General features: G+C 41.0%; 1 protein-coding gene across 3 annotated transcripts in view; it reads right to left on the bottom strand.

Moving 5' to 3' along the window:
- Nucleotides 1-8,419, bottom strand: part of bcl9l (bcl9 like) — a 57,807-nt gene extending 49,388 nt beyond the window's left edge. For all 3 annotated transcript variants that reach the window (XM_084123695.1, XM_084123690.1, XM_084123696.1), the window contains exon 1: nt 8,074-8,419. The gene's annotated coding sequence lies outside the window, so the exon portion shown is untranslated. The remainder of the gene's footprint in view (nt 1-8,073) is intronic.
- Nucleotides 8,420-12,125: the final 3,706 nt, after the last annotated feature.

The raw sequence follows: 12,125 nt of genomic DNA, 5'->3' as shown, positions 1-12,125 counted from the left end.
ATTATTGTCAAAATAGCTGGCAACAAAAGTGAGAACACCCTAAGTGATAATGGGTGTACGTCGTTTAACCATGCAAAGCCACATGTCCTATTCATCATGTTCATGTTTTTGTCTGCTTGACAGGACCATACAAGTTGTTGTATCTTGTATTAGATCAGTTAAAATTTGTGCTTTGAGTACAATTCTCTCATACTGACCACTGGATGTTCAACATGGCACCTCATGGCAAAGAAATCTTAGATTTGAGAATTAGAATTGTTGCTCTCCACAAAGATGGCCGAGGCTATAAGAAGATTGGTAACACCCTGAAACTGAGTCACAGTTCAGGCCAGGGTCATACAGAGGTTTTCCAAGACGGGTTCCACTAGGAACAGGCCTCACAAGGGTCAATCAAAGAAGTTGAGTCCTCGTGCTGTGCGTCAGGTGCAGAAGCTGGCTTCAAAAAACAGACTCATGAGTGCTGCCAGCATTGCTTTAGAGGTTGCAGAAGCGGAAGGTCAGCTTGTCAGTGCTCAGACCATACGCCGCACACTGCAACAAGTCGGTTTGCATGGCCGTCGTCCCAGAAGGAAGCCTCTTCTGAAGCTGGCTCACAAGAAAGCCAGTAAACAGTTTGCTGAAATTAACCTGTCCAAGAGCATGAATTACTAGAACCATGTCCTGTGGTCTGATGAGACTAAGATAAACTTGTTTGGCTCAGATGGTGTCCAGAATGTGTGGCGATGCCATGGTGAGGAGTACCAAGAAAACTGTGTCTTGCCTACAGTCGAGCATGGTGATGGTGGCATCATGGTTTGGTGCTGCATTAGTGCTGCTGGTACTGGGGAGCTGCGCTTCATTGAGGAAAACATGGATTCCACTGTGACGTTCTGAAGCAGAACATGATGCCCTCCCTTCAGAAACTGGGCCGAACGGCATTATAACAACGCCAAACACACCGCCAAGATGACAACTGCCTTGCTGAGGATGCTGAGGAAGCTGAAGGTGATGGAGTAGCCAAGAATGTCTCCAGACCTGAACCCTATTGAGCACCTGTAGGGCATCCTCAAGCGGAAGGTGGAGAACCACCATGTGTCTAACATCTAGCAGCTCCATGATGTCATTATGGAGGAGTGGAAGAGGATCCCAGCAACAACCTGTGCAGCTCTGGTGAATTCCATGCCTAGGAGGATTAAGGCAGTGCTTGATAACAATGGTGCTCACACAAAATATTGACACTTAGGACACAGTTCTGACATGTTCACTTAGGGTGTACTCACTTTTGTTGCCAGCTATTTTGACAATAATGGCTGTATGTTGAGTTATTTGAGAGGACAGTAAATATATACTGATATACAAGCAGCACATTGACTACTCTAAAATATATCCAAGTTTCATTTCTATAGTATTGTCCCTTGAGAAGATATACTAAAATGTTTGCTGAAATGTGAGGGGTGCACTCACTTTATATATATTAAATAAAATATAAACAAAAAGGCATTTTACAATTTATGCAACAATTTTTGAGGTCCAATTATAACATTTATAATTAAATTCTTCAATATTGTACAAACATACTGACCTTTCTGAAATGGTATCTAATATGAGTGTATCTATGCCAACCAGACATTTACAATCGTGTCATATTGCTGGTGAGATTTATCATCAATCTCCCCAGTCTTTGCCCCTGTCTAGCTGTGCTCAGTTCGAATCCAGCTCATGTCATTCAATGATCTCACTTCCTGCTTTTTTTCCACATCATTTCCCCATTCATCATCTCTGACTCTCTCAAAAAATTATTATGCAAAAGAATCTCAAGAATCCAAGTGCATTATCAGATAAATGCTCCTCCTGACTAAAATGTGACGTCACAATGTAGCCTAGTCAAGTTCTTTAAAGCAGTTGTTTATCCTCTACTGTTTCCACAGAAGGAGAAGTGAATTGTAGGTTTGAACTCAGGTCAACTCAGGTCACTCTAACCGCACTCAGTTCCTCACAATTGCTCCAGGAAGAAAGATTTTTCTGTAACACACAAACCACTGCTTGAACACTTCTAAATTTAGTTTAAATCAGACCATGTTTTTAGGGAACTGTTTTTTAAAATGTTAAAATTATTTATCCTAGTATCCAGTTGAATACGTAGAGACAACTATAAGTGTGGTATTTCCAGGTCGATTCCCCTTGAAAATGTGCAAACACTGGGACTCTGTGGCGCTATTAAAACATTGCTCTGTTTATTTAAGAATCCCAACCAGTCCGACACAGCAACATTGACTAACTGCACCAGTGGTGTGGGTTTGGGTGAACTATCTGCTTGTTCAACCAATGACAGATGAAGGGAGTGTTCAAGAAACCTGTTTGCAGAGTGTTGAATGGCTGTACATGAGAGCTTGTGCAGAAAACCCCTATATGGAGGTGGTTTATGCTAATGTGTATTATGCTAATTAACTAACTGTGGCTACAGTTTTAACTCCCTCTTTGACAACTTATGGTAAGAACAAATTTGTTTGCATACAAACTTGTGAATTCACCAGAAATGTTGCACGAGAACCTTAAATGGTTACATCACTTCACTTGTGTACAATTATTTGTAAATGAGGCCCAATATCATGCTGCCACAAAGCAAAGTTGAATTGGGTAAACACTTAATATTCACTGTTATGCCTGTACGGTACTGTCCCTCCAGCCTGATGATGCATAGGCGAAAGAGTAGGGGTGCGCCAAAATATCGATATGGCGATATCTCGCGATATTTACTCCCGCGATCGATTCTCGATGCGCTCTTGCCAAGTATCGATCTTAAAAGCCATTAGGGCGGGCGTACACGGTGCGAGTTCGGACACTCGGGAGGTCGTGAGATATTGCACAGGTTGCGTGTCAGTTTAACTGATAATCGCGTCAAAGCAGCTGGTACACGGCACAACTGTCCTGCATGAATTTTATACCGAGCCGGCAGCAATCACGTGGGCTTTCGCGCTAAACACAGAGACCTTCATGTATGCATGCAGGTAAAGCTTCAGATAAAAATGACATAAATGTGTGTGCAGATGATTTGTTGAAAAGCAGAGATAGCCATTCCTTTCAACATAAAAACTTGAGAGAGAGAAGTGTGTGTGTGTGACAGTGTATGCGCACGCTGTATGGTTGCTGCCACTGAGGTATAGCCCCATCGACGTGGTTGTGTATGATTTGGCAATAGGGGACAGCTGGTGAAAATCGGGCTGACTCTCCGAATTTTTTAAACATGTTTAAAAATTATCGGGAGGTCGGGAGGTGCTCGTAACGTGCTCGGCTCGGCTTGTAGCCTAATTCCTCTCACACGCTGCGAGCCGCGACCATGCGAGCATCACCGATTCCACTCGATTTCTCCTGAGTGAAAAAAAATCATCTGCAAGCAAAACAAAAATAGTGTCTGTGACTGTTTTGTTGCAACTGATAAGCCACAAGTTGTTTTTGTTATTGTGTTTCATCCAAAAAAATAAATGAAGATTAATTTTCCTGATTAAAAAAAAATCTTTTTATTTCTTAAAACATTATATATTGTGAGTTATTACTGATAATATATCGATTATCGCAGTATCGCCATATCGTGATATTATCGGTATCGTGAACAATGTATAGCGTATCGTATCGTGAAGTACCCAGTGATTCCCAGCCCTACGAAAGAGTCAGTCCACAACTGAAGCACCATCACCTCAAGCTGAGAACGACGTCACATCTCCCTCATCTCTGTGATGTTACAACTGGAGCCATAACACAATATAGATTATCTAAATCACTTTAAAGGCAGATGCCTTGGTCGGTTCTCTGTAAAACACTCGCTGAAGTCTACGAGGTGTTAAGCCAATGTGGGGCAGAGCACACTGTGAGCCTTGGGCCTCAAAGACAATTCAGATCAAGTTGCAAACTCTGTGAGCTTCTAAAAATAGCATGGTAGGATATCACGCTCCCAGCACTAGCTAATGGCCTGTGTGGTCAGTGGGCTAAAGAACAGCCAAACACTGCCAGAATACACTTCACACATTCTCTCTCTCTCTCTCACACTGCTGACTACTACTGACGGTCTGTCGGGTTCTTGTGACGGAGGAAAATTTGGGAAAAGATGTGTTTAATTTAAACAGACCGCTGTGCCAAAACTATCAGGAGAAAACGCAACATTATCAGCTCTGTTTGATCTGGGGTCAGCTCATAGTATCACTATCTCTCCTTCTATCACACACAGCACTAACTTAATCAGCTTGCGTCACCGAGGCCCTGGAGATCTGACAGGAAAAGACAATTAGGGGAGCATGTGAAGGGAATGAATGGGATGCAAATTTCTATTCAAATATAAAGAATGAGAAGTATTAAATATCACCCTATTTGATATTGATCGTAATATATATGTACACTAAGAAAAAATCATTTTGCGCACCTCTGAAATAACTAGCCAACCTTGTTCATGTGACGTCATCAAGCCCCTACTTTCACAATCCAATCAATTCCTAATAGATGTAATCAACTCAAATCCTGATTGAAATGCTCATTTTAAAGGAATATTTCAACCCAAAAACCAACTCATGCTGTTCCAATCCTGTATTCCTTCTGTAGAACACAGAAGAAAATTCCAGCAACTCTTTTCCATACAACAAAAGTAAATGAGGGTCTTGCTGTGCCTTATTTTAATGTACGCAAGATTCAGACACAAAGCTATCACATGCAGCAGGGATTTCCAAACTTGGTCCTGGAGGGTCACTGTCCTCCAGAGTTTACACTAGCTCCAACTTGCCTCAAAACACCTGCTTGGAAGTTTCTAGTAAAAGTCGTAAGACCTTGATTGGCTGGTTCAGGTGTGTTTAATTGGGGTTAAACTCAACAGGACAGTGGCCCTCCAGGATTGGACACCCTTGACAAATAGGCTGCCTTCGGAGAGCGCATTCCAAGGTAGGAAGTCATCAAGGCCCGTCCGAATCCAATGTTAGTTTCACTTCCTGTCTCCTGAGATACCTTCAACTGATCGATATTTGAAGGCAGCATTGATGTATCACCTTTGATATCCCACAATCCTGTGCTTTCCATTCTGTGACAGTTGAGCTAGAAAAATAAAGATGGCATCTGAAAGTTGCAGTTGGTGGTCAGTTTGTGTTAAAGCACATTTTTGGCTAACTAAAACTCTCTCTCTTTTGCTGTAGATAATTAAACCGTTTCACTGTCTCAGAAGTCTGTCTGAAATCAGTTTCGTGAGGTACCTTTGTGCGCAGTCATTGCCTGATAGGGCAGCAAGGCAACAATTCAGCTGCCAAAGTTTTCAGACACAGCCATAGCTTCAGAAGAGTTGAAATATAGTGGACAATTCATAGACTATTTTTAAGGTGCCATGTTTGGAGGGGCTCAACTAGCCCTATCCATTTGTTCCAAAGGTTGACTATATTTTGGTTGAATTATTCATTTAATATTAATACATGTTAGTGTCATGCCAAAGCCAAAAAAGCTTGTCTTTTGGTCAGAATGAATATGACTACATCATCTCTGAAAGTACATGAGGCTATTATAGGGTCACCGAACAAATTAATTATGTCATTTTCTACCCAAATATCTGATAATATACTGAGGTGAACTATGTACAGTGACTGCAAAAAACATTTGGACACAACATTTTTTTTTTTTTTTACTCTATTAGACACAAAATATCAATTTAAAGGAATAGTTCACCCAAAAATTTTAATTATCCCATAATTTACTCACCCTCAAGCCATCCTAATAATAATAATATATTACATTTATATAGCGCTTTTCTCGGCACTCAAAGTGCTTTACATGGAAGGGGGAATCCTAGGTGTATATGACTTTCTTCTTTCAGCCGAACACAATTGGTGTTATTTTAAATAATATTCTGGCTCTTCTCAACTTTGTACTAGCACTGAATAGAGCCTTAGAGTTTTTGAAGCTTCAAAAAGCGCATCGATCCATCATAAAAGTAATCTATACGACTCCAGTGGGTTAATAAATGCCTTCTGAAACAAAGCTTTTTGTAAGAAAAATATCCATATTTAAAGCTTCATAAACTATAATCACTGGCTTCCGGGAAAGGGCCGTACAGGCGTTCACGAGAGAGTCGAGTTCTGGCAGAAGCGTGACCTCTGACCCGAGGTATGATGTAGGACGCATGGCGTAGGCGTAGCGTAAGCTTAGGTGAGAACAGACGCCTCTCACGCAAACCATGTAACTCTCTCGTGAACGCGTGTGCAATCACTTTTACTTACTGGTCCTGAAGCAATTTTTAGTGAATGTATAAAATCAGTTCCCCTTAAGTTCACACAGGTGTCCTAGCAGAGTAACCAAAGGTGTAGTAGTTCATCACAGTGAAAGGATAGTTCACACAAAAACTGAAAATTCTAACATTCCTTACAAACCTGTATGATTTCCTTTTCTCGCATATCCTGGTCTCTCTTTTCAATATAGGCTAATGAACATGAATAAGGACTAGGCCTATCAAGAGCCAAAATGACACCAAAAAAAAGCAATATAGAAGTAGGCTACCATAAAAGTGGTCTATATTCTATGACTTCTAAAATCATACAAAAGGTTTGTGTGAGAAACAGAATGAAATTTAAGTCTTTATTAATTTAACTGAAAATCTAGACATCTGCCCCGGCTCTCCTTGGCACGTTATATAAAGGTTCATGAATGAATTATTCCTTTCAATGATTCTGTAGATCCAGTTCACAAAACCAGTTTGAATGATTTGTTCAAGAATCTCACTAATGTGGTTCTTGCTTTCAGCTCAATGACTCAACGACTCAGTCGCAGCGGTTAACAGCTCACTGGAGTCAGATTTCAGTCTGTTCCTCACACAAAGCTGTTGTATTGCTTCGAAATATCATGCACAAATCATATGGACTTTTTGAGGCTTGAAAGCTTCAATCCTCATTCATTGTAAGGAATGACCAGAACATTCCTCATTCCACAGAAGTAATACAGGTTTAAAACAACATGGCCGGGTTTCACAGACAGAGTTTAGATTAAGCCAGGATTAGCCCTTAGTTCAATTAGGACATTCAAGTAGCTTTTAAAAACATGCCTTAGAAACAAAAACATTATGCGTGCAACTTGCGACAAAACAATGGCAAAGACATATTTTAAGATAGCCTATGTCAGTGCAAGTGTCTTTCAGTTAAAACAGCTTAGTTTAGTCTGGGACTAGGCTTAAGCCTTGTATGAAAAACCAGAGACAAGAAGTTTAGGCTCCACAAACGATCAAACATGTCCAAAAAAATTGTCTTCATTCCGAACAGTGTATTTTATCATTTAAAACTTGCCAGACATAATTTATGTAATGTTTTGCTTACAAACTGTGCTTGTGCTATCTTTGTTTACAGTAAATGCCTCTTGGTTTGATATTTTGATTTTTGTTATGCTGCAAGGACATTCAGACATTTAAGTGTGGCTTAAGTGGGGCCACTGTATGTGTGCACAACACTCGTTTGCACAATATTCAAAATTCAAAGAGAAACTAATGTTCTGCATACATACCCTGACAGTTTGCAGCACACTTTGGTAAAACATTATTTTTATTTTTTTTAAATCCCATGCCTGATGCTGACGGTATTACTACAGACAACCGCTTTTCCATTGACTTCATGAATGTGATGGTGAGCAGCGGCCACATTCACCGTCACATTCTTCAAGTGCCTGCCTCTTTCTGCCAATCACTCGCGACATTGTAACAGCCTAGCTCGTTTTCCTCAACCCAGTCCTTCAAACGACTGTCAAAACGCCCTAACTCACTCTTAAACCGCAGCTACAAGTCCTTCCTGGCTTTTCGTGTCTTTTTACGGTCACATGGAGACGGGCCCTACGTTACACAGAGCCTATCGTCAGCTCATTAGCATCCATTGCACTGAAGAGAGGCAGTTAGCAGGCGAGGCTAACTCCAGGATCCCCTACAGCTGCTGCTGTGACTACGAGTTCAGCACACCGGAGCGATACACAACACACGCGCCGCGATACATGCAGACAACTGACAGTTTGACGGTTTGCCGTTTAGTACGCGCCGCGTTGTCACGGCATTATACGCCGAGCTTGTGTGGGTGCGTGTGCGGGGAGCTTTCCTACCCCATTCCGCGGTGTGTCTGCGAGCGGAGGCCGATGTCAAGAGTGACGGCCAGCCGACATCACCCGAAGTGTCCGCCGCCACTGCGCAAGATCCTCCGCGGCTGTGTTAAGCGACCAATGCGATGCCCCGAAGTAAAGCCGCTGGTTAAATATCAGATGCTTTAAAACGTTGTTTCGGTTCGGCTCCGAGCGGAAGACGAGTCCTGGGGTATACAGCAGATCATGACTCCGCTGTTGAAGACGCTGTCTGCATATTCCAGCTAGTAGTGTAGAGGTAGCAGAAGGCGCTCAGACAGACAGTCGCTCTCGCGCTCATTACTCAACTCACTGTACACACATATGAGTGACACACTCACTCACTCGCTCGCTCGCTCGCTCACTCACTTACCCAGAACTGTTTCAATGAGCTCCTTTCATATTAGTTGATAATACACCACCACCAAGAAGAATGATATATTTTTATTTTATAATAATAAATATTATTCATAATATCATAGGTTGTTAGATGTCAGTCTAAAATGTGTTTGTTTAAAATGTAGAATGTATGATTGCACAAGCAAAATCACAAATAAATAAATAAAGAACAAAGTACAAAGCATTCCAAAAAAAAAAAAAATCTTCTATTTATTATTTAATTTATTATTTATTATATGTATATAATTTTGTAATTAGTATTTATTATTATACACACACATATATATTTATATATATATATATGGTAACACTTTACAATAAGGTTCATTAGTTAACATTAATAAATGTATTAACTAACATGAACTAACAATGAGCAACATATTTGTTACTGACAGTTAATAAAAATAGTTATTCATTGTTTGTTCATGTTAGTTCAAAATGCATGAACTAATGTTAACAAATACAACCTTTGATTTTATTGAAATTAATATTAACTAAGATTAATAAATGCTGTAGAAGTATTGTTCATTCTTAGTTCTTGTTAACTAATGTAGTTAACTAATGTTAACTAATGAACTGTATTGTAAAGTGTTACTATATATATATACACATGAGCATTTATACATTAAAGAGTTATAAAAGGGAAAAATGTTTAATGTATAAGGTGTATACGCCATATTAAACATGGTAAACAAATCATTACTGTATTATTTTAATATGATCTCGATTATGCTCATGTTTTTGTTTTTTCTGCCACTGAAACAAACCTTTCAAATATCCATGACTATTTAAGACTGATAAAATATGGCCTAACTATAATTGACTTTTACTAATTGAATATGTTTTAAATTCACTTCGAGAATAACACAGGAACCACTCATAACTGATCAGAGTGTGTTGCCCTAAAACTTTGAGGAACACAGTTATACGATTGTGGTTTGGTGAACGAAGCTCACGTCTACTCTGTCTGAGACATCAGACATATAACCTGATCTGACAACAGAGGTATCAGATGTATCAAACCTCTTAGATCACTCCTTACCTGGCGTATGCCAAGATCAGTACTCTTTCCCTGGGAGGCATGATACCCTCTGATACATTTGGACCCTCAGCGCTGGTTGTTCAGTCATCATTTCACAGGTGAGCACTCCCTCTGGTGGTGCAGGAAACTGTTCAAAGTCCAAAAAGTCCCTTTAGTGAAGCCCTGATGAATTTACTATTTTACTCGTAGGTTGTCAAAGCAGGCAAACCTTCTAAAACAAAACTATGATTATGCAAATCATGTGTCCCAAAGTGAATTATCCAGTGTTCCATAACCGACAGACTTGCACAAAATGCCCCCAAAGTTGCACCACAGAGAAATCAACACCTCTCTAAACTGAAGCGCAAGCTAATCTAATTGTGTGCATACAAATAGCTCCTTTATGAGCTGGTTGTGTTTATATGTTTTACCCCAAGGAAGCATGCTTTATAATCTCATATACATGATGAAACCTTGAGAAATTCAGGATTCTAATTATGCTGTTAAATTTGTGTAGTAAACCCTGACAAATGGACAGAGTGGTGTACAGTTGAGAAGTAAAAAAAAAAAAATAGGATGGGATATTTTGCTATGGCAAAAGTGTATTCCTGAAAAGAACTGGGCTCTTTCTCTTTGTCTCCCAGATCTGGTGTTGTGTTACACTCTCAAATGCCAAGCCTGGAGGAGAAAGTGGGAAAGAGGGAGAGAGAGAGAGAGAGAGATGAATGAAATGTACCAAGAAGACAGTAAGCATCTTTGTATAGATACAAAATTGTGCATTGGATTTAACCCTCATGTTCTGTTTGGCATCTGATAGACAAAGTCCATTGTTTGAAAATACACTTAAAGGAATAACTCACAGAAAAATGAAAATTCTGTCATAATTTACTCACACTCATTTCTTTTCAAACGTGTATGATTTTCTTGTGCAGAATTCAAAAGAAGATTTTTTTTTGTCCATGGAGCAAAAGTCACTGGGGGTTTAAACAAATAAACTAGGAGCAAAGCTTCCAATGGTCACAAAAATAAAAAACAAAGCAAGCACAATGGCTCACATTAAACTCACGGGATACACAGGTAGGTATAGGCTCAAGACTGAACAAACAATGACAAAAGGCAAATTTAAATAGGGCCCTACACAGGTGAGTATCATCAACAATGATTGTTAAGTACAACTGAGAGTTCTTGCCAATTGTTTCCCCCTGGCAACTGGGAGGATGATTGCAGGCAAAAGACCTTCTGCGCCCCCTAGTAACTGGGAGCCATACCGCTGGTCATTGCAGGAGTGTGACCCCTAGTGGTTGGAGGATGTATTGCCTGATAAAGTCTTACAGGAGTCCTCTCTTGATGAACGGCTCCTGATGTTCCTTTTAGTGCTGTTCGACTGTTGTCTGTGGAAGTCTCTGATGAGATCTGAGTCCAGTGTGTCTCTAGCTGGTACACACGAGCGCTCTTCTGGACCATAGCCTTGCCAGTCAACCAAATATTGGACCCCTCCCCGTACTTTGCGCATGTTCAATAATCTCTGCATGGAGTAAACCAGTTGCCCCTCCACCATCCGAGGAACTGGAGGTAGTCTACCTACAGGAGACAAAGGAGAGTAGATGACAGGTTTGAGGCATGAGACATGGAATGTGGGGTGTATGCACATAGACCTGGGCAATAGGAGTCGATAAGAGACCAGGTTTATTTTCTTGAGAATCTTGAAAGGTCCAATGTATCTAGGACCTAGTTTCCATGACTCGAGGCGCAATGGAAGATTGAAAGCCACACTCTCTGTCCAGGACGGAATGATGGACCAATTCGCCGACGTCGAATGGCCTGTTTCTGTTGTTCCCAGAACGACTCTAACAGGGCTGCCTGAGCTCTCCGCCAGATCCCCCAGCACCTCCGGACTAACTGGGCCGCTGCTGGAACCTGTGTTTGGAGGTCCTGTTCAGAAAACAGAGAGGGAGGGAACCTAAACTGGCATTGGGGACCATTGGAGACCAAATGGAGACATATGATGATACCCAATGATGAGTGATGGAGAATGTTCTGGGCAAATTCCACCCAGACCAGCTAGGAACTCATGTACTCGGGTTGTTCGAGACAAGACACCTGAGGGTAGGGATGGGAATTGAAAACCGGTTACACTTGAGAACCGGTTCTAAGTTTTATGAACCATCGATATTGTATCCCCTCGACGTTAACGAGTCCTCTTATCGCTGCTCCTGCTCCGAGTCCCAGCCATAGTATATACAGACCGTGAACTCACAACTGTCCCTTTTGTCCTTTATCGGGCACCATAGCACGGCGTCCTTCGCATCTGTGCGTCATGATGTCAAAGTGATTTGAGCAAAGGAGGGAATCATGGAGAGGGAGAGACGATTTAAAGCTTGGCTTTTTACTAAACGAGACAAATTATGCTGTTTGCAATAACAGGTTTTTTTTAAATTTGTAGAATTTTTTTAGCGGCCGCCAAAGCGAAATTTGTCCCTCCAAAGTCTTATTTGATCGGTGAGTAATGTAGATGAACTGCTGATCTTGTGACAGGGCGCATGTTTAACTGAAAGAACGAGCAGAGAGAGAGAGCCCCGGTCGCGCGCTTCGGAGCCAGGCGAAAGTGTAAACAAGA

This window comes from Abramis brama (assembly GCF_963993115.1).
Source record: "Abramis brama genome assembly, chromosome: 9".
Taxonomy (NCBI): Eukaryota; Metazoa; Chordata; class Actinopteri; order Cypriniformes; family Leuciscidae; genus Abramis; species Abramis brama.
The sequence above is the reverse complement of the archived record's forward strand: the minus strand, read 5'-3'. Positions and strand labels throughout refer to the sequence as shown.